Here is a 23,841-nt window from a genome sequence, read left to right as displayed (position 1 = left end):
CAATTCTAGAAAATTTTGTTACTTTTCAATTAAGATGTTTGTTGATATGCACTATTCCTGGCTGGAGATTGATGATTAAATATGTTTTCATAAATGCTACTCTTCTCATCCCCACTTCATACCAAAAAAGAAAAAAAAGTTTCCAGGGTGCTACAGATGAAAATAAAAAGTAGAAGTCTAATTGCCCAGAAGGGCTTTGAGCATTGACAGTCTGTGTGGTTTAAACAGATCCATCATCTTGTTCTTTTCATCTTCACACCAAACCTATATGGTAGGGGTTATTATTCCCATGTGACAAAGAGGAAACCGGGGCTCATTGTTTGTATCTTACAACCAATTAACTGCAAAATTCGAGTCTCTTCATGCCATGGTCACAACGGTTTCTAAAGGAAGAGGATTTCAAGACTCCTTGGCCACCATATTGTCTTTTAACTTTAAAATTAAAGTTGGGCAGGTGTTGTGGTGCAGTAGGTTAAGCTGCTGCTTGTTATGCCTGTATCCCATTTTAGAGTGTGAATTCAAGTTCCAGCTACTTAAAGTTTCTGACCCAGCTTCGTACTAAAGCACCTGGGAGGCAACAGATAATGATCCAAGTATGTGCATTCCTGACACCCACATGGGAGACCCAGATGGAGTTCCTGGCACCAGGCTCCAAGCTAACCTAGCCCTGTCATAGGCTTTTGGGGAGTGAACTAGCAGATAGAAGATATTTACCTCTCTCTCTCTCTCCCTCTCTCTCTCTCTCTCCCCCTTTCTCTCCCTCCTTCCCTCTCTCCCTCCTTCGCTCTCTCCCTCTCCTTTTCCATCCCTCTCCCTCCCTGTCCCTGCCTCTCCCTCTCTCTCCTTCTTTCAAATAAATTAATTAAATTAAACTAAATTGAAACAAACATTTCTGGATTTCTCTATTTCATATGAACTATGTGATCTTGGGCAAGTTATTTAGCTATAAGCCTCATTCCCAACTCTACAATGGATATAATATTCTGTGTGAATAGAACAGACATTCTTGTGTGTGCCTGACTTGGCAAATGGTACACCCTTCCTGTCCTTTGCCTCCTATTCCGGGTCCTTGAGAAACATTTTCAGTTCTAATTTCTTCCTGGGTAGTATGGCTTGAATGTGTGCCTTCTAAAACCCAGATGCTGCCAGTGTGATAGCACTGGGTGTGGTCCTTTAAGAGGTAAGTAGTTGGGGCCAGCACCGTGGCGCACTAGGTTAATCCTCCGCCTGTGGCGCCGGCATCCCATGTGGGCACCGGGTTCTGGTCCCACTTGCTCCTCTTCCAGTCCACTCTCAGCTGTGGCCTGGAAGGACAGTGGAGGATGGCCCAAGTGCTTGGTCTCCTGCACCTGCATGGGAGACCAGGAAGAGGCACCTGGCTCCTGGCTTCGGATCGTCGTAGCTCCAGCTGTTGTGGACATTTTGGGGGGTGAACCATTGGATGGAGGACCTTTCTCTCTGTCTCTGTTTCACTGTCAATAACTCTACCTGTCAAAAAAAAAAAAAAAAAAAAAAAAGAGGTAAGTAGTCTATGAGGGCTCCACACTCATGAATGGGATTAGGGTCCTTAGGAAAAAGGCTTTGTGCAAGGTTTAGCTAGCTTGCTCTTCCTCTTGCCCTTCTATTTTCCACTGTGGGAGGATGCAGCCAGATGTTGGCACCTTGACAGATGCTGGCGCACTGACATTGGACTTCGTAACCCCCAGAACTGTGAGAAATAAATTCCTTTTAAATATTTTTTATTTATTTATGTTCATTCATTTGAAAAGCAGAGACTGAACATGTGAGACAGAGACAGACAGAAATATATCTCCTGTCTACTGCTGGTTCATTCCCAATAACATCTGCAGTCGCTGGTGCAGAGCCAGTTCAAAGCTGGCCTGGGGGCTGGTGCCATGGCTCACTTGGCTAATCCTCCGTCTGCGGTGCCAGCACACCGGGTTCTAGTCCCCGTCAGGGCGCCAGATTCTGTCCCGGTTGCTCCTCTTCCAGGCCAGCTCTCTACTGTGGCCCGGGAGTGCAGTGGAGGATGGCCCAAGTGCTTGGGCCCTGCACCAGCATGGGAGACCAGGAGAAGCACCTGGCTCCTGGCTTCGGATCAGCGCAGCGCCAGCTGTAGTGACCATTAGGGGAGTGAACCAACAGAAGGAAGACCTTTCTCTGTCTCTGTCTCTCTCACTGTCTTTAACTCTACCTGTCAAATAAAAATAAATAAAAAATTTTTAAAAAGCCAGCTTGGGTCTCCCACATGAATAGCAGGGACCCAAGCGCTTGGCTCATCACCTGCTGCCTCCCAGGGTGTGCATTAGCAGGAAGCTGGAATCAGAAGCAAAGCTGAGACTGGAGCCCACATGGGAAATGGGTGTCCCAGACAACAGCTTAACCACTTTGCCAAAAACATGCCCCAATTTTCTGTTCTTTAAAAACTATGCCGTCTCAGATATTCTTGTTACAGTAGCACAAAATGGACTAAGACGCAGGATAACCCTTTGTCCATGGAATTGTTAGTGATTTTCAGATTCATATGGCATAAAGACCAAATCCTTGGCTTCTATGTTAAAAGTCTGAATACCTTCAGAATGCCTTCTTAAATGTCTACCCTAAACACTTTAGGATTTTTAGCATAGTTCCAGCTAGCCTTATTTAAACAAGCTGCCAACTGATGTTTAGGAAGACGTGAAAAAGAATATGGCGCTAGTTGGAATGAGAAATGGATAACTAATACTATTATTCCTATTTTCAAAATCATAAAATGTAGATCCCCTCCGGCCCCTCCTCCTGACTGAACAGGATGCTTCAGTATTTGAGATTTGTGTTCAGTAACGTTGTACTGCTTATGTCTGAAACCTCAGAATGGTTGGGGAAATAACCAAATAATTTCACCTTTGATCCAAGTTCAATCACTTTCTCATGACCAGGAGTTCAAATCAATTCTCTGACACCAATAACCATCACCAGATTTTCTGTCCTGATTTGGATCTGTGCACCCAAACTAATAAAGCCAGCACATCTCCATTCCAAAATGAGCACATCACTTCTGTTTCAAAGGTGATCTGGCTCAGTGCAAAGAAGACAGATAGACTCCATTCTCCCCCACTTAATGTTCTCCATGGTGGAGAGGGAAAGACTCTGTGTTGTCATCACCCCACCTGCAAAACAGGAGCACTCATTCATTCTTGCATGAAAGACCATCACATGTTGGGCATGGCTCCAGACATCAAGGATACAGCAGTGAATCCAATGCAAAGAATCCCTGCTTTCAAAAAGCTTATATTCAAGATACAGAGGCAGACATTAACAAGTATTTGAATAAATGCTGCATCATCTGTAATAAGTCCATAGCAGAAGCTAACATGGAGAAAAGCAAAGCAGAATGAGATGACAGAGTGCTGGGCCAGATGAGGGTGGGTGGCTGATTCTAAGAGACCTCAGAATAGGCATTGCCTGCCTCCAAGGCAGTATGGAGAATTAGCAAAAAAAGGAGTTCTGGCAAACTGTGGGCGAATTATGAAGGATGGAAGCTGAAATGGTAACCCTAAAGAATGAGCAACAACAAACCTAATGAATTAAATTAGCACACTCTGGGGATCAGCACACTCTCCAGCTTTCATGTACCTAAGTTGGATTTGAATCCTGTCTTTGAAGTGGATAGTGAAAGAAAGCTTCAGAGGCCAGTGCTGTGGTATAGCGGATAAAGCAGCTGCCTGCAGTGCTGCCATCACATATGGGTGTTGGTTTGAGTCCCCGCTGCTCCACTTCCAATCCAGCTCTCTGCTATGGCCTGGGAAAGCAGGGGAAGATGGCCCAAGTCCTTGGGCCCCTGCAACCATGTGGGAGACCCAGAGGAAGCTCCTGGCTCCTGGCTTTGGATTGGCACAGCTCTGGCTGTTGTGGCCATCTGGGGAATGAACCAGTAGATAGAAGACCTCTCTCTCTCTCTGCCTCTGCCTCTCTGTAACTCTGCCTTTCAAATAAATAAATAAAATAAAATAAAATAAAAAGAAAGCTTCAGTCACTTCAACTATCTGCATCTCAATTTTTTTTCAGGAAAATGGGGATGATACACTGTCTCCCTCAGGAAGGCTCCTAATGTTTATCAAATGGCAATCCTCTCTGATGTAGCCATGTGGAAGGGCTAGTCCTTGTAGAAAGAGGCAGCTTTCGAGAACTGGTCTGGGAAAAGTCCACCTCCTCAAGCATAGTTCGTCACCTCCCAGTCTAAGTGTCAACATATGATTTTTATTGTTCAGACTCAGGTAGTCAAACTTCAGTAAATTTTAAAAACACTTACTCTCTTAACTGCGGAATCTATGAGTGTCTTCAACTCAAGTGAATGCTGGGGTGTCTAGTGGTGACTCAATATTAGTGTCGGGGATGGAGACTGAAGTCACTCCAACAAAGGATGCAAATGGGTGCTCCTAGCCCTGCTGAGCTTCATCAAGCTCAACACAGGGCAGAGAGCATACGAAGAAATTCCTAGGTATGTCCTTCCCTTTTCCATGGCCAAGTTCCTCTGTCTGTGGTTGGAAGCTACTCAGCTGACAGGTGCTGTCACCTGCCGCTGACGACTGCAGAGGTTCTGGGAGAGCTCTCAGAAGAATACTGCTGCTCTGACATTCCGTACTCACCTCCCAAGTGATTCATCTCCACTTGAAACTGAACGGAATCCCATTAATTATCACTTCAGGTAGTAAATCAGTTTCTCGGATGTGAAAGGAATGCTGCCACCCAAGCCCCTCTTTTTGTCTGGGATCCCTGGAGGGTTATTACAGCTGGTATTGAACTCATAAGAATAATTTTAGCATTACTGCAACAACAAAGCATTTTGTAAATGTATAACCTTGTTTTTCTTAAAAAGCCCTGAATAACTGTGAAGTCACATTGCTGGCTGAAGTGTGATAGCTCTTCTCTCTCTGTGCTCCCTCCAACTTTAAAAGCTTGTATTCAGTCTCTGGCTTTAAAGTCAAGGCAATGTGCTCATTGACTGTGCTGCCATAATTGTGTTAATGACAAGACACGAAGGCTACATTGTTAGATGGGTCGCTTATCATCACTATTTATTTAGTTCGCTCTGCCAAGTCTGAATTATACTTTTTATACATTGTGGTTAGGAGCCAGTCATTTAAAGTGCTTCAGTGTTGAAACAACATTTTTTTACAAGTCTTTTAGCTGTAGTTTGAGAGGAAAAAAAAATTGTCCACACCACCATTAAACAGGGTTCAAAGTAAGTCCTTGCTGAAAGATGTGAAGTTTGAACTCTTAGGAAATGAAATCTTTGATCTCCAGTATGATTAGTGAAAACAGTTTTGTACACAGGCCCATTTTTATCTCATGGTAAAGAAAATAATACCGCTTAATCTACATAATAGTTCTCATTCTAATGCCTCAAGTCAACCTTTGTTACTAGTGTCCAGAACTGCCTGAGAGCCCTCCGCTCATTGATGAAGGAAGGAACTGGACAAAAGCCTATCTTTCAGGCATCACAGCTATTTGGCTGAAGGCAGAAGGATCTCATTTATACGGTACCATCATCGTATTTTGAAAGGATGATATTTCAAAGACATGAAATTCTGAGTCTTTTTTTCCAAATGAAAGTTAATGGAGACTTAATATAAAAAAGAGAGAACTACGAGTCATTAGACTGAGTTGTGGAAGCAATAGGATATCCCCAAGCTACTCTGTGGAAATGGGAAGCATGGCCTTTGGAATAAGAAAGGATGATGAATACTAGGGTAATTAGCACATAGGCTGAGCAAATTCCAGACCCACCTGCCAAAAAATACATGCAAGAGTAGAATGGCAAAGTAGAATGCTCAAATTGCCCTCAAGTTTTACCTTCATTCTTCTCATCTTGCTGTTGCTTGCTTAAATGCATTTTTTTAAAGATTTATTTTTATTTATTTGAAAGTCAGAGTTACAGAAAGTCAGAGACAGAGGCAGAGAGAGAGATCTTCCATCCGCTGGTTCATTCCCCAATTGGCTGCAGGAACATCTTCCAAGTCTCACATGCGGGTGCAGGGGCCCAAGCACTAGGGCCATCTTCCACTGCTTTCCCAGGCCACAACAGAGAGCTGGATCAGAACAGCCAGGACTCGAACCAGCGCCCATTTGGGATTCCGGCACTGCAGATGGAGGCTTTATCCACTAAGCCACAGCGCTGGCCCCATTAGATGCATTTTAATGCACCATTTATTTACTAGATGACTATACTGTTTAAGCTCTGGGATACAGCAATGAATTAAACCAAGCCTCTGACCTCATGGGATAAGCATTCTTGTACATGAATCCTATGCATTGGAGCTAGAATTCTTCTAGGATATTCCTGGAGAATATTGTGGCTGGAACATATATGTTTATCTTCAGTGTTATTAACTACTAATATTGCTGAATTATTCTGCATCCAGGCTGTATCAATTTACATCATTGAGAGTCTCAATTCATTTCAACAACCCTTGGTGTTTTCAGATTTTCTGATTTTATACATTTAATGAGTCAGAAATTCTGTATCACTACAAACTGAATTTTCATATTGTGACTGCTAGAAAGATTGGGCATCTTTCTCGTTGAGCTACTCAGTTTGCTGGTTGTCGGCTACTCCATTTACTCATTTGCCTTTTTATGACAACTCCCCACTTAATTTTTATTTGCTTATTTTTAAATTGTTTTTTTCTTTTTTTCATTGTTTCCTTACAAGTTTTCATTTTGTTCAGGCTAATCATGCTCTGTCAGTTATGTGCTGAAATAATTTTACCCTATCTGTGCTTTCCTTTTCTATTTCTAGTATAATTTGCTATATGGAAGTTTTTAATGTTGCCACATTTTCCTATTTTTTTCTTTAGGGATTTGCTACTAAATTGCCTTTTCCTACACTCAAGTCATAAAGGCATTGTCTAATTTCCTGTAGAGGTTTTTAATGCTTTGCTTTCATGGTTAGGTCTCTGATTTACCAGGAACGGATTTGTGAATTTGATGTGAGATAGGGACTCAACTTTTTCCTATATGGTTTACCAGTGTCAGTGTGGTGGCTCATGAGTTTGTAGTGTCAGCCCAGCTATACATTATAGTTCTGTATGTGCACAGATCTCTTCTGGACAATCAGTCTCATCTCTTTTAACCATCCATTCCCATCTCATTCTTGTATCATTTGCTACACACGCAGTTTTAGTGATAATATTTCTTTCCATGTAGCATAGCATACCCTGTCTCTACTTCTAAATCACCTTAGTGCATTGCATTTCCATGTTAATTTTACAATCCTCTGTTAGATTACATTTTTCAAGTTTCATTTAAATTTTGATTAGACTTAATAGATTAACTTGAGGAGAAATTATACCATTATGAAGACAATTCCTTTTATCCATGAACGTGGTGGGCCTCTCCATTTATCTGAATCTCCTCAATGTTTTAAAGTTTTTCTACTTACTACTTGTTAAATTCTTTGTTTAGTAGAGGTTTAGGCTTGTGATTATAAAGTAACTTGACAGCATCTCATTGCAAAAATTAAAAGAAAAATAAGAAAGGAAGGAGGAAGGAAGATGAGAGGGAGAGAAGGAGGATAAGTTGGGAAGCATGATTACATTCTTAAAACCGAAATTCTTGGACCTGGCACTGTGGCAGCGGGTTATTGCCCTTGCCTGAAGCACCGGCATGCCATATGGGCACTGGCTCTAGTCCCGGCTGCTCCTCTTCCAATCCAGCTCTCTTCTATGGCCTGGGAAAGCAGTAGAAGATGGCCCAAGTGCTTGGGTCCCTGCACCCATGTGAGAGACCCGGAAGAAGCTCCTGGCTCTTGGCTTCGGATCAGCGCAGTTCTGGCTGTTGCGGCCATCTGGAGAGTGAACCAGTGAATGGAAGACCTCTCTCTCTCTGCCTCTCCTCTCTCTGTGTAACTCTTTCAAATAAATAAATAAATATTAAAAAATGAAATTCTTAAAACATGAAATCTGTTCCCAATTTATAAATAAAAATTTTTTTAAATTTTCCCCTTTAGGCTGGAGCCGCGGCTCACTAGGCTAATCCTCTGCCTGCGGTGCCGGCACACCGGGTTCTAGTCCCGGTCGGGGCACCGATCCTGTCCTGGTTGCCCCTCTTCCAGGCCAGCTCTCTGCTGTGGCCAGGGAGTGCAGTGGAGGATGGCCCAAGTGCTTGGGCCCTGCACCAGCATGGGAGACCAGGAGAAGCACCTGGCTCCTGCCATCGGATCAGCGCGATGAGCCTACCGCGGCGGCCATTGGAGGGTGAACCAACGGCAAAAGGAAGACCTTTCTCTCTGTCTCTCTCTCTCACTGGCCACTCTGCCTGTCAAAAAAAAAAAACAAACAAAAAAACAAAAAACATTTCCCCTTTAATGTTTTGTACTTCTCAAAATTTTTGTTGGAATCTTTTTCCTGAGTGGAATATCCTTTTTAAATATTTTTCTGGTTGTTACTAATTTACAGGAACACATTGCCTTTTTTCTATATTGATTATTTTTTTACAATCTTCTTATTTTTTAAAGAAAGTAATTTTTTTTTTATTTGCAAGTTTGAGTTACATCAGAGAAAGGGAGAAACAGAGAGAAAGGTCTCCCATCCACTAGTTCACTCCTCAAATGACCAGAACTGCTGGAGCTGGGCTGATCCAAAGCCAGGAGCCAGGAGCTTCTTCGAGGTCTCCCACATGGGTGCAGGGGCCCAGGCACTAAGGCCATCTTCTACTGCTTTCCCAGGCCATAGCAGAGAGCTGGATTAGAAGAGGTGCAGCCAGGACTTGAACTGGTGCCCACATGAGATGCCGGCCCCTTAACAACTTTCTTGAAATGTCTTTTTAGTCCTAAATCTTGTTTAGATGTGCTCTTTGCTTTTGCTTTTATTTTAACATTTAGTTAGCTAGTTAGTTGAAAGGCAGAGAGAGAGAGAGAAAGAAAGAGACAGAGAGATAGAGATCTTTCAACCTCTGGTTCATTCCCTAAAGGCCCACAACAGCCAATACTGAGCCAGGCCAAAGCCAGAAGACTTGAACTTGATCTGAATCTTTCCTTTGTCTGGCAGTGACCCAAATACTTGAACCTTAATTCACTGCCTCCATGGGTGAACATAAGAGAAATCTTGAATCAGAAGTAGAACCAGGATTCAAACAGGTAATCTTTACATGGGACTGGGCATACCAAGCAATGACTTAAGTTGTGCCAAACACATTTTTTATCATGTCACTGTGAATTATAATTATTATCCTTCCTTATTTCTAATTTTTTAATTTTTTACCATATATCAAAAATAACTAGAACCTCCAGCACAAAAATGTATGCAAATGGTGTTATTGCTCATTCTACCTGAAATTTTACAATTTCATGATTAAGTGCAATGTTTGCTGTAGATTTAGCAAAAATTGTGTTTCTTTCAGCTGACAGATATCCTATTTATAGACTGCGATAAACTTGCATCACACAGAAGTATTAAATTTCATCAGAAACCTTTTATGCATCTAGAAATTGATCCCAGATAGTTTTTCCCTTTAATTTGGTAATGGAATTACTTACCTGAATAGATTCCCGAATATTAAACCAATTTTGCATTTCTTAATATATTCAATCTGATCATGATGTATATATTTTAATATATTGTATACATTATTTATTTTATCTATTTTAATTGTGGCCAAAAATAAAATTGGCAGAGTCTGGGAGAAATGAGAATTTGTTTTTCAATGGGTGTAAAATTTCAAGTTTTGCAAGATGAAAATGCATGGAGATTGACTGTAAAACATTAGTTAAGTACACTCTTAAAAATGAATAAGATGAATATATACATCATGACCAGATTGAGTATATTAAGAAATGCAAAATTGGCTTAACATCCATCCACCTACTGACGGTCATCTTGGTTGCTTCCAAGTTTTGACAGCCATAAATAAAGCTGCTATACACATCATGAGTAGGTTTTGGTATGAACAGATTTTTAACATCTTTGGGTAAATACCAAGGAGCGTGCTTGCTGTATCACAGAGTAAGAGTTTAATTTTCCAAGAAATTGCCAAACTGTCTTCCAAAGTGATATACCATTTTGATATCCATTAGCAATTTGATATTTTCAGTGTTCTGGATTTCAGTCACTCTGATAGGTGTGTGGTGGTATCTAATTGTTTCAATTTGCATTTCCCTGATGACATATTATGTAGAGCATCTTTTTATATGCTTATTTGCCATCTGTATATCTTCTTTGGTGAGGTGTCTGTTATGGTCTTTGGCCCTAGGTTAGGTTTTAAGGTTTTAATAACCTAATAAAATTAGAACTATTTACTTTTTTTGTTTGTTTGTTCCTAGAACAGTTTGGTTTTGGTTGGGATTCTCTGTTCCCTAAATGTTTGACAGACATGATATTTAAAATTATTTGGGTCTGATGTCTTTAATGCAAAAGTATTTTAACTGTATGATTTGTTTAATATTTTCATGTTTATTCAGATTTTTCTTTCATCTTTGCATATTTTAGTAAATTGTAGTTTTCTTGAAACTTTTCTTATTTAATTTTTCTTTTTTTTTTAATTTATTTTTTGACAGGCAGAGTGGATAGTGAGAGAGAGAGACAGAGAGAAAGGTCTTCCTTTTTGCCGTTAGTTCACCCTCCAATGGCCGCTGCGGCCGGCTCATCTCGCTGATCCGAAGCCAGGAGCCAGGTGCTTCTCCTGGTCTCCCATGCGGGTGCAGGGCCCAAGGACTTGGGCCATCTTCCACTGCCTTCCTGGGCCATAGCAGAGAGCTGGCCTGGAAGAGGGGCAACCAGGATAGAATCCGGCGCCCCAACCGGGACTAGAACCCTGTGTGCCGGCGCCGCAAGGCAGAGGATTAGCCTGTTAAGCCATGGCGCCAGCCTTCTTATTTAATTTTTCAAGTATATTCACTATTTGTTTCCAATATTTTCATATTAAATTTGTACATTTTCTTTTTATGTCTTAGTTTTATTCTTCGTGTTTTTATTCATGTCTTACATCATCCTTTTATCTCCTCAATTTTGTCATAAATTTAATGATATTTTAATCTCTTCAAAAATATCTAGGCTTTTAAAGAATTCTTTGTCCTATGTATTTTTTTATTTTATTAATTTCTCTCCTGATTTTTAACATTTCCTTACTACTTTCCTTTATTTTATTCTGTTGAATTTTCTCTAATTTTTTTGAGTTGAAGAGTAATTCAATAATATTCAATCCTTCTTCTCTTATAAACATTTAAGGCTATCATTTTTCTTATGTGTAACCCTTCAGGTTCACTTTATAAAATTTTGTTGTGTGATATTTTCATTTTTATTATATTTGAAATGTTTCTCATTGTTATAATTTCTTCTTTGACATAATATCTTTGAATATTTTTAAAGTTTAACAGAATTTTGAAAGGTGTTTTTTTAGTTTATTTTGATGACTAAGTTATTTCACTATTGATTGCATCTTTAACTAGAGCTGATAAACTTATTTTAAAATTGAGTCGCTATCTCCAGTAATGACAAAAACAATTTGCTTTTTTAATTTTAACAAATAATATAGTAAAAAGGTTCTAAAATATGCAATGTTCATTATAAACCCCAACTAAATTGGGGCTAATGTTCTACAATATGCAATATTCATTATAGTAAGTTGAAAATTGCCATCCTTTCTTTTATTAATGTTTTTATTTGAGAGACAGAAAGACACACAGAGAAAGAGAGAGACAGAGAACTCCCATCCACTGTTTCATTTCCCAAATGTTCCAAATGACGTGGGGTGGGCCAGGGCCAAAGCCTGGAGCCAGAAACATAATCTAAGCCTCCCACATGAGCAGCAGGAACTCAATTACTTGTACCATCATCTGCGCCTCCCAGAGCTTGCACTGGTGGGAAACTGGAATTGGGAAAAAGAGCTGGGAATCAAACTTCCATGTGTGACATAGGTGTTTTAACTTCTAGACTAAACATCTGCTCTTGTGTTGTTTTTTTTTTTTTTAAGCATTTCTACTTTTAATTTTTTGCATAAAAAGCAGGCTAGCTTGGGCTTGGGAATAAGGCAGATACTTGCCCTCCATTGGAACAGGGAAGGCCAGTGCAACATAGGTGATTCCACAGCCTCCAAGCTGGCTGCATCCTGTGGCTCAGTGAAGAACCAAGAGTGCTGGCCCGGTGAGGTAGAGGGAAGTTCTCCAGAACTTTGGCAACAGTATATTAGTGTGGTTCACTTCTTTTTATTTTAAGTTAAACATCAAAAACAAAATTACAAGTTAATAGCTCATACAACTCAAATTTAGTGTTGTTACTTGATTATCATCAAACATATTATGTTCCTAGTTTTTTTTTTTTGTTTTTTTTTTTGTTTTTGTTTTTTTTGACAGGCAGAGTGGACAGTGAGAGAGAGACAGAGAGAAAGGTCTTCCTTTTTTGCCGTTGGTTCACCCTCCAATGGCCGCCGTGGTTGGCGCGCTGCGGCCGGCGCATCGTGCCGATCCGATGGCAGGAGCCAGGTGCTTCTCCTGGTCTCCCATGGGGTGCAGGGCCCAAGGGCTTGGGCCATCCTCCACTGCACTCCCTGGCCACAGCAGAGAGCTGGCCTGGAAGAGGGGCTACCGGGACAGGATCGGTGCCCCGACCGGGACTAGAACCCGGTGTGCCGGCGCCGCAAGGCGGAGGATTAGCCTAGTGAGCCGCGGCGCCGGCCTGTTCCTAGTTTTAAAAGACTCAAACTAGGATTTATATAATTTATTGACATCTATGCTGAATAGGTTGAAGTCAGATAATAGATTTTTTTAAAGAAAATAAAGCAATGTGTCCAAATGTAATGTTTTCATAATAAAAATAGACAATATGCTCACTGAAAAAGAAAATATCTCTTCTTTTGATGAAAATGTAGTGCTGATTGTTCATCCTAAACCTACATGGTCTAGAACACAATTTACTCTTAGTGAATAAAACCCTGTCTACCTAACTACTCTTCTACATGATTCCCGGTGGATATAATCACAAGGAATATTGAGGCAAATACAAGAGAGTAGTGAAGATTGGATCTCACCTGGTCATCTCGGCTGTTAATCTCTCTTCAACTATGTGTGACATATCAGTCCACTTTTCATTACTTTAACATACTCAAGAAGGCCTTCGTGAGAAAGAAAAGTATTGCTTCAGTTTACAGCTTGGAGGTTGGAGTTCAAGATCAGGTGGCCCCATGGTCTGTGGAGACTGTTCGTTGTAGAAGTGGAGGAATGATCACATTAGGAACCAGGAAGCAGGGAGAACAGGTGGGTCAAACATGAACTCGAATAATGCACCCTCTCTTGACAACCACCATCATGACATACCACTAACAATCTCCCACCCAATCCATCTCCCAGACACCACAATTAGATCAAGTCACCACCTTAACCCATCAAATTAACATGAAGACATCAGAGTTTAGACATCTGTGTAAGTTTTGGGATGACTACTCCTACTCAACACATAGCATGTGAAACCAAAGAGCTTCTTTTGCCCACTTAGCAAACACGGGGTGGAGCCTATCTGGGAAGTTCTCAATATTTGCCTTTCCTGGCACCTCCCCTATCTACTATGTCTTCTTAAGGCAGGAATGTTTCTTGGTCAAGAGCAGTTGTTGGGGGACGCCCCACCACCCTAGTCTCATAAGAAAATGAGAGCAGAGAGAACATGAAGGAAAAGCCAGGAGAGGAGGCATTTAACCCAACCTGGGTCATTCTGTAATCTCTTCCCTCCTTTCATGAAAAGCAGCATGTGCAGGCAAATCAGGCCACTCTGTCTGAATCAGTGCCTTCTTTCTGTCTGCAGCAGGTTTCAGAGATCCTTTTCTTTTTTTTTTAACTTTTATTTAATGAATATAAATTTCCAGTGTACAGCTTATGTATTACAATGGCTTCCCCCTCCCATAACTTCCCTCCCACCCGCAACCCTCCCCTCTCCCGCTCCCTCTCCCCTTCCATTCACATCAAGATTCATTTTCAATTCTCTTTACATACAGAAGATCAATTTAGTATAAAGATTTCAACAGTTTGTACCCACATAGAAACACAAAGTGAAACATACTGTTTGAGTACTAGTTATAGCATTAAATCAAAATGTACAGTACATTAAGGACAGAGATCCCACATGAGGAGCAAGTGCACAGTGGCTCCTGTTGTTGACCCAACAAATGGACACTCTAGTTTATGGCGCCAGTAACCACCCTAGGCTGTCATCATGAGTTGCCAAGGCTATGGAAGCCTTCCAAGTTTGCTGACTCTGCTCATATTTAGACAAGGTCATAAAAGACAGAATGAGGATAGTAACCAATGATCCTAAGAGTGGCATTTACCAGGTTTGAACAATTATACAGCATTAAGTGGGGAAGAGGACCATCAGTACACACAGGTTGGGAGTAGAGCCATTGGTGGTAGAGTAGAGGTTATGATTACAAAGGAATGAGGCCCAAGTGCGCTAGACAGGGTCTAGAACAAAGGACAGAGTCATTATTAGAGGAGCTAAGAAAGGTGCTGTCTAAGCTACAATTAAGTTTTCTTTGAGAAGAAGTGATGAAGACAACAGCATTGAACTTCCATCCCATATCTTAGTTTCCAGTAGTTCTATTACTTCACCATCATTACCTGCAGACTGGTGACAACGGGCAAGGGCATTGCCACATCCAAAGAGAGGTGTCCTAGCAATGAGATACTGAAAGCCTTCCATAACCAGTTTCTCTCCTTGATCTCATGACCTATTAAACATAGAAGTGCAAAAGGTAATTACATCAATCAGAACTAAAGGTGACTGGGAAGAGGAAAAATATTAGGCTGAGGATAAAAGATAGACGGTATCACCAGTACAAGGGGATATTTGGCACTTAAATGAAGTGACTGTAATACCAAGGTTAGTTAATTCGTTCACCTACCAGGTATTTACAATAATAATATCAAGCATTTGTAAAGCATTTTCTAGAACTGGGTCCTTTACGTTTATCCATTTGTTGAACATTACAACAACACTCTGATACTGCTGTCTCTCTTTTGTAGCTGGTCCAACTGGGCACAGAAAAATTAAAGATGATATTTTACTAGGTGGTAGATGAACCTCTAACTCAGGCAGACTTACAAGGTCCAGGTGCTCCTTAACCAGTCTGCCATATAGTTTCTCAATGTAATATGGTGTATAGACTTATTAGGATATGTACACAGTAGAGTGTGCATCAATACAAAGATGGCACTGAAACTACCAACAAGATGTAGAATTTATTCCCTGACCTCAAGGAGACTGCAGTCTACAGGAGGTGATGGTCAAGTATATAGCTAAGTGATTTACAGTATTGAAGCGTAACACACATAAGAACAAGCAGCTATGAGAGAACCTAAAAGTCTAAGAACAATTCTTATGGATTCATGCCAAATGGGAGAAATGGTATCTCAGCGGAGTCCTAAAATATAAACAGTACTTATTCACACAAAGAGAACTGGGGGGGAAGAGTTCCAGGAAGAGTATTAAGAATATACAAAGGCTGCTTCAATGTACCCAAGAGACTCACTGCAGATGCTATCTAGAGAAACAATGGCAAAAGCCAAGGCAAGCCAGCCAAGCTCGGGTGACAGAGCTCCTTTCAACAGATGGGTCCCAGGGCCAACACTGTGGGATAGCAAGTAAAGCTGCCTGCAACACCCACACACAGACATCCCATGTGGCATCTGTTCTTGTCCTGGCTGCTCCACTTTCAATTCAGCTCCCTGTTAATAGCCTGGGAAAGCAGTAGAAGATGGTCCAAGTGCTTGAGTCTCTGCACCCATATGGGAGACTTGATGAAGCTTCTGGCTCCTGGCTTTAGCCTGACCCAGCCCTGGCCGTTGTGGCGATCTGTAGAGTGAACCAGCAGATGGAAGATTCTCCCTCTCTCTCTCTCTCTTTTTCTCTCTAACTCTGACTTTCAAAATGAATGGACAAATCTTAAAAAAAAATTGCTCAACTTTACTCAAATTAGCTATGCCAAGAAATAAAATAGACAAACTAAGTCATAAAACTCACACAAAGTCATCTTCACAGGGTCCTAAATAACTTGCACAATAAGAAACAACACAGCATGCAAAAGGCAGAGAGAAATAGACTTTTTTGACTTCTGACAAGTTGCCAGACTGCAACATGCCAGACAGATAAATTATATTGTTCAGTAATTTTTCATGTGTTTCTCCTTCGTGCTCTCCCCACCAGACTCTTTAGTTCCTAGAGTACAGAAATCATGTCTATATAATATCCAATCCCTGTAAAAACAGCCCAGAGAGCACATTTTAGATGTGTTAACATTACTTCTCACTGGTGAACACCAGGTCCCTACCATGATTATTTACATCTTATGTGCTTTGTTAACATTTTTCAAGACCTTAGTATCTTTGACCTCTACGGAAAAAAATCATAAAACTTTCTCGACAGGCGTGAGTTAGCTTATTATCCTTGTTTGAAACCAATTTATCAAAAGTGAATTTTATCCCCCAGAATATCATAGCTCTTTTATAGTCGTTATGGTGTAAATATGGATTTTCATATAGTTACTAAATTAACATTATTTTTCCTGTATTTTCCAACTGTTGTAAGAATGAATGGGCAATATGTTTTTGTAACACACTGTTTTCCTAGCTCCTTCAGAAAAAAACTTTAAACCATTAGGGAAATCAGCACTTTTGGCATTTGATTAAAACATTGTATTTGTTTTACCCTGGAGGCTAAATAAGATGGAAGTCTCCCCCCAGTGTATGAAGTTATTTCAAGACCACATACAGGGCCGGCACTGTGGCCCACTAGGTTAATCCTCCGGCTGTGGCGCCGGCATCCCATATGGGCGCCGGTTTCTAGTCCCGGTTGCACCTCTTCCAGTCCAGCTCTCTGCTGTGGCCCGGGATGGCAGTGGAGGATGGCCTAAGTGCTTGGGCCCCTGCACCCACATGGGAGACCAGGAGAGAGAACCTGGCTCCTGGCTTCTGATCGGCGTAGCTCCAGCTGTTGTAGCCATTTGGGGTGTGAACCATCAGATGGAAGACCTTTCTCTCTGTCTCTCTCTCTCACTGTCTGTAACTCTACATGTCAAATAAATAAATAAAAAATCTTTTAAAAAAAGACCACATACAAGGTCACTTGTGGCCATGCCACATAGGTTCAGATGATAAAGCACTCTGTTAATTTTCTTCAATCTAATGTAGACACAGTAGGCGATACAGTTCCCTAACCTCTGCTGAACTTATGTAGCCCTGTATTAAATTAAATTACACTACAGAGATTACATACATAAGCATACAGTATGGATAGCAATTGATACAAAACCGTCATGGGAAAGGGGTATCTGCTTTTACAAAACATTTTACTCTTGACTGACACAAGTGTCAAAAGAAAGGCAAATCCAACTATTTGCTAATTTCAGGTGTCATTTATTCGAAGTGTATCTATTAAGCACCTATGATGTGCAAGGCACTGTGTTAGGCTTTGGGAATACAGATCCATATATATTTCCAAACATATGGAAAGTGATGTAGCATAGTCTTTAGGATGTTTGGGGAAGGTCTTGTACATGGCAGACATACTTCTTGTGGGAAGGTAGTCACTAGCTCTTATCATTATCTTTGTCTTAGGTAGACACTAGACACTAAAGCAGTTGCTCTCAGAAGTCCGCTTTGCTCAATTCTCTCAACTAGTATTAATTCATTAACTCAGGGCAAGAACCAAAAAAAATCTGTCTATACATGCACATGTTCTACCAGACTTCCCAGCTACTTGCAAGCTACTCCACACTGAATATCCTCATGTGTCATCATGTGCCTGTCCTTGGATATCTCCAGTCCACTGGCATACTGTAAAGAAATTAATATCTGGTTCTCATTAGTTTGTCTCCCAGCATCAGACCATGTCTTTCAACCCAACACACCTCAGAAGGTGAATTTTGAGAGGAGTTCTTCTACTCTAAGAAAGGCCTTTCCTTATTGTGTACCAATGCTGGTAACTTACTAAATGGAAAAAATATGCCCCTGCTTGAAGACAGTGACCCAATTCAGTCTTAGTCACACTCTCAGAGCTTGGTTTCAAGGGAGTTCAAGAAAAATAAAAGCCCTAGATCCCACTGGGAAGTTAAAAAGATCAGCCTAAGTACATATTAGAACATTGTTTTGCTTATTAGAATTCTTCACTATTCAGTGTAGTTCAAAGAAGGTTGGTAGAACTTTGCCTCCAGGTTTCTAAAAACAATTCTTTTGCTATAGCTCCTTTCTCATTCTTAATATTTCTGTAAGCAATAGATTTCTCCAAGTGTGTTATATGCCTCTCGAAGAAGAAACTCTAAACCTTTAAATGATTCATCTGTTCTGAACTCACCCACTCATGAGGCCACCATATGTCTTGTCTCTTCCTCATACTTTGAATTGCGCTTTCTATTTGAGGTCCAGTGGTTTGTTTTGTTTTTTTAATCAACGATGAAAAAGCTTGTCTTTATGTCATTCTTAATAATTTGTTAAGTACATGTAAAAAATACATGAATGTTCAAAGTAAATGGAACGTGTCCTGTTTGGTATTTCTATAGAACAAAAAGCAAGAAAAGCAAATTCTTTAAAGTCATTCAAAAAGTTTCCTGGGCAATATGGTGAGGATGAAAGCATAGACTAATGCTGAGAAGTTGGTAACTGACTTGGACACCTGCTAACCCATTTAAGAACTCTCCTCTGGTAATCCCTAATGATCTATATTTTCCCAGAAACTGTTTGGGTGATCAGCATTTTTACGAAAGTAGGTCTGATATCTTGGCATTTAAATCACAGAGTCAATAATTTTTTGAAAAAATCATCTGTTCTAGGTTAAGAAAATTCTCTTCTATTCTTAGTTTACCAAAAACTTCTCTACAGTCATGAATGGTTGTTATGTTTTATCCAATATGGTTCTTTTTCCTGCATCCTTTGAAATAATTGAAAGATTTTTCTCCTTTTTTTTAAGATTTTATTTATTTCTTTGAGAAGTAGAGTTACAGAGAAAGAGAGAGAGAGAGACAAAGAAATAGGTTTTCCATCCTCTGGTTCACTCCCCAGATGGCCACAACAGCCAGAGCTGGGCCAATCCAAAGCCAGGAACCAGGAGCTTCTTCCAGGCCTCCCACATGGGTTCAGGGGCCCAAGGACCTGGGCCACCTTCCACTGCTTTCTCAGGCCTTAAGCAGAGAGCTGGATCAGAAGAGGAGCAACTGGAATATGAACTAGCGCCCAATTGGGATGCCAGAGGCTTAGCCTACTGCACCATAGGGCTGGACCCTAGGATTTTTCTCCTTTATTCTGTTAAAGTGGGCCATTCATTAATTATTTTTTGAACATTAAACCAAGCTTACCTTCCTGAATAAACCTGACTTTGTTATGATATATTTATTATTTTGATATATTACTAATTTCTATTTTCTAATATTTCCCTTAAGACTTTCACAGCTATGAGAAATTACCTCATAGTACATATTTTTTTAAAAAAAAACATTGACAAGTTTTATTATCAAATGACAAACTTTTGGCTTTGCTGTTTTTTTCTCTTGTAAATGTGTTTCTTTTTTTTCACTATTTTCTATTTTTATCTTTAATGATTCTTCTACATTTTCGAGATTTTTCACTTGTGGATTCTTTCCCCAAATTTCATGAAATCAGTTCTCAAAGTACTGATTGTCAGCCATTCTTCTGTTCTTCAATGTCCATTAAAGGCTATAAATTCTCTAAGTATGGTCAGAAAATTCCTAGAAGTATTGGTATGTTATATCTTATTTTCATTTAGTCCTAAATGTTTTTTAACTTCCTTAGTGGTTTCTTTTATAAAAAAAAAAAAAAGAAGCTATTTATTTATTTAAAAGGAAGAGTTTCAGAGAGAAAGAAAGAGAGAAAGACAGGGAGGTTTCATCCCCTGGCCGACTCCCCAAATGGCTACAAAGGCTGAGGGCAGGCAGGACTGAAGCCAGGAGCCAGGAGCTTCCTCCATGTCTCTTGTGGGTGGCAAGAGCACAAACACTTAGGCTATCCTCCACTGTCCTCCCAAACACATTGGTAGGGAGCTGGATCAGAAGTGGAGCAGCAGGGACAGGAACCAAAACCCATATGGGATGCTGGCATTGTCAACAGCCATCCAACCTGCCATGACAGAATGCCACATCCTCTTATTGATTTCTTACTTTCTACATAAATTTTCATGAAAGTGTTCATTAATTTCCAAATGTTTGCTGCATGTATATTTATTGATGTCTACCTTAATTACATTGAGAATAGACAATGCACTCTTATTCATCTGATTCTCTAAAATTTGAAACTTGCTTGATGATTCAGGAAATATCAAATTTAGTAAATATTCCACATGCACTTGAAAATAGCACATATTATTAAATTCAGATATGTTATGTATTTATTGATTTTATCTGCTTTGTCAATTAATAGAAGATATGTTATAGTCCCTTACTATGATTATAGATATGTCCACTGCTTTTGTTTCTGCTTATTTTTAACTTTTTTTATTATGTGCTTGCAAATTTAAATTACTGTATGTCTATTCTTTTTATCATTTTGAAACACCATTGCTTATCTTTAAAAAACACTCCTTTAGAGAATGGTAAGATATATTCCAAGCCTTAAGAGAAAAAAATGTCAACCAGAATTTTGTACCCTGCAAAGATCTTATTTATGAAAGAAAGTGAAATAAAGACCTTCCATAACAAACAGAAATTGAAAGAATTTGTTACCACTGATCCAACCTTACAAAAGATACTTAAGGAAGTGATACACACAGAAACACAGAAACATGGTCATTACTACGAATGAAGGTGAAGACAGAAAATCTCTCAGTAAAAATGCAAAGGAAATCCAAAGTAAAAAATAGGAATAATTATGGTCAAATGGCAGGGCCAAGTTGTTACTTATCAATAATCACCTTGAATGTAATGGTCTCAACTCTCCAGTTAAAAGACAAAGACTAGCTGAATGGATTAAAAAACTTTTACTGCCAAGGCTGGCCTTGTGACACAGTGGGTTAATGCCCTGGCCTGAAGTGCTGGCATCCCATAATGGGTACCGGTTCAAGACCCAGCTGCTCCACTTCTGATCCAACTCTCTGATATGGCCTGGGAAAGCAGCAGAAGATGGCCCAAGTCCTTGGGACCCTGCACCTGCATGGGAGAACTAGAGGAAGCTCCTGGCTCTTGCTGTACAGCTCCAGCCATTGCAGCCAACTGGGAAGTGAACCATCAGATGGAAGACTTCTCTTTCTCTCTCTCTCTCTCTCTCTCTCTGCCTCTCCTCTCTCTGTGTAACTCTGAAATTCAAATAAATAAATAAATCTTTTAAAAAAATTTACTGCCTACAAGAAATGCATCTCACCAACAAATATACCCACACACTGAAAGTGAAAGAACACAAAAAGATATTCCATGCTAACAGAAACCAAAAAAGAGATGGTATAGCCATCCTAATATCAGACAAAATAGCCTTTAGCCCTAAAACTGTTAAAAGAGACAAAGAAGGGCACTATGTAATGATTAATGGATCAATTTAATAGGAATATGTAACTATAACAAATGTATATGCACCTAATTATAGGGCACCTGGCTATTTAAATAAATGTTAAAGGATCTAAAGGGAGAGATAGACTCCAATACAACAGTAATGGAAGGCTACAATACCCTAATTTCAGCAACAGACAGATCATCCAGACAGAAAATCAGCAAGGAAACAACAGAGTTAATTTGATACTATAGACCAAACAGACTTAGTGGCTATCTACAGAACTTTTCATCCTACAGTTGCACAATACAGGTTCACCTCACCACTGCATAGAATTTTCTCTAGGATTGATTGCATGCTAGGCCATAAAAGAAGTCTTAGCAAATTTAAAAAAATGAAATCATACTATGCATCTTTTCTGACTACAATGGAATAAAGATGGAAATCAACAACTCTATAATCTCTAGAACATATGCAAACACATAGAGACTGAACAAAATACTCCTGAATGAATAGTGGGTCATAGAATAAAGCAAAAAAGAAATAAAAAATTCTGGAAATGAATGAAAACAACAGTACAATATGTCAAAACTTATGGGATACAGCAGAAGCAGTGTTAAGAGGAAAGTTCATAGCAATTGGTGCCTACATCAAAAAACTGGAAAGCATCAAATAAATGAGCTATCAATACATCTCAATGTCCTAGAAAAACTACAGCAAACCAAACCCAAAATTAGTAGGAGAAAAGAAATAACTAAAATTAGAGGAAAAAATAAACAAAATTGAAACCAAAAAAACAATACAAAAGATTGGTGAAACAAAGAGCTGAATTTTCTGAAAAAATAAACAATATTGACACAACATTCACCCATCTAACCAAAAGAAAAAAAAAAGAGAGAGAGAAGACCCAAATCAACAGAATTAGATATGAAAAAGGAAATATAACAACAAATACAACAGAAATAAAAAGAACCATCAGAAATTACTACAAAGAGATGTACACCAACAAATTGGGAGAAATGGACACATACCACTTACCTAAATTGAACCATGAAGACACAGAAAACATAAACAAACCAACAACCAAGACGGAAATTGAATCAGTAATAAAGACCCTCCTAACATAGAAAAGCCCGGGACCGCATGGTTACACTACTGAATTCTACCAGACATTTAAAGAAGAACTAACTCCAATTCTCAAGATATTCAAAACAATTGAAAGAGAGGAATCCTCCCTAACTCCTTTTAAGAAGCCAGCATCACTTTAATTCCTAAACCTGAAGAAGATACAACAGATAAAGAGAACTACACCAATTTACCTGATGAACATAGATGCAAAAACCCTAAACAAAATACCAGCCAATCTAATCCAACAACACATAAAAAAGATCATTAACCCATGTCAAGTAGAATTTATCCCTGGTATGTAGGGATGAGTCAACATTTGCAAATCAATCAATGTGATACATCACATTAACAAACTGAAAAACAAAAACCGTATGATTATCTTAATAGATGCAGAGAAAGCATATGATGAAATACAACATCCTTCCATGATGAAAACTTTAAGCAAATTGGTATAGAAGGAACGTTCCTCAGCACAATCCAGGAAATTTATGACAAATCCACAGTCATTATCCTATTGATTGGGAAATGTTGGAAGCATTCCCATTAAGATCTGGAACCAGAAAAGGATGCCCACTCCCACCATTGCTATTCAATATAGTCCTTGAAGTTTTAGCAAAGCCATTAGGCAAGAAAAAGAAATCAAAGGGATATAAATTGGGAAGGAGGAAGTCAAATTATCCCTATTTGTAGATGACATGACATGATCCTATAAATAGGTTATCCAAATCACTCCACTAAGAAGTTATTGGAACTCATAAAAGAGTGTGGTAAAGTGGCAGGATATAAAATCAACACAAAAATAAATAGCCTTTATATATATACACAGACACTGCCACAGTTGAGAAAGAATTTCTAAGATCAATCCCATTCATAATAGCTGCAAAAACTTTAAATATATTGAAATAAATTTAATCAAGGAAATCAAAGATCTCTAAGATGAGAATTACAAAACATTATAGAAAGAAATAGAAGAAGAGGGCCGGTGCTATGGCACAGTGGGTTAACGCTCTGCCCTGAAGCCCCAGCATCCCATACGGGCACCAGTTGGAGATCCAGCTCTCTGCTATGGCCTGGGAAGGCAGTGAAAGATGGCCCAGAAATTAACTCATGTATCTACAGCCAACTTATCTTTGGCAAAGTAGCTAAAATCAATCCCTGGAGCAAGAAAAGTCTCCTCAACAAATTGTGTTGGGAAAACTTGATCTCCACATGAAGATGCATGAAGCAAGACCTCTACCTTACACCTTATACAAAAATCCACTCAAAAT

Source organism: Lepus europaeus, chromosome 5 (assembly GCF_033115175.1).
Source record: "Lepus europaeus isolate LE1 chromosome 5, mLepTim1.pri, whole genome shotgun sequence".
Taxonomy (NCBI): Eukaryota; Metazoa; Chordata; class Mammalia; order Lagomorpha; family Leporidae; genus Lepus; species Lepus europaeus.
The sequence above is the reverse complement of the archived record's forward strand: the minus strand, read 5'-3'. Positions refer to the sequence as shown.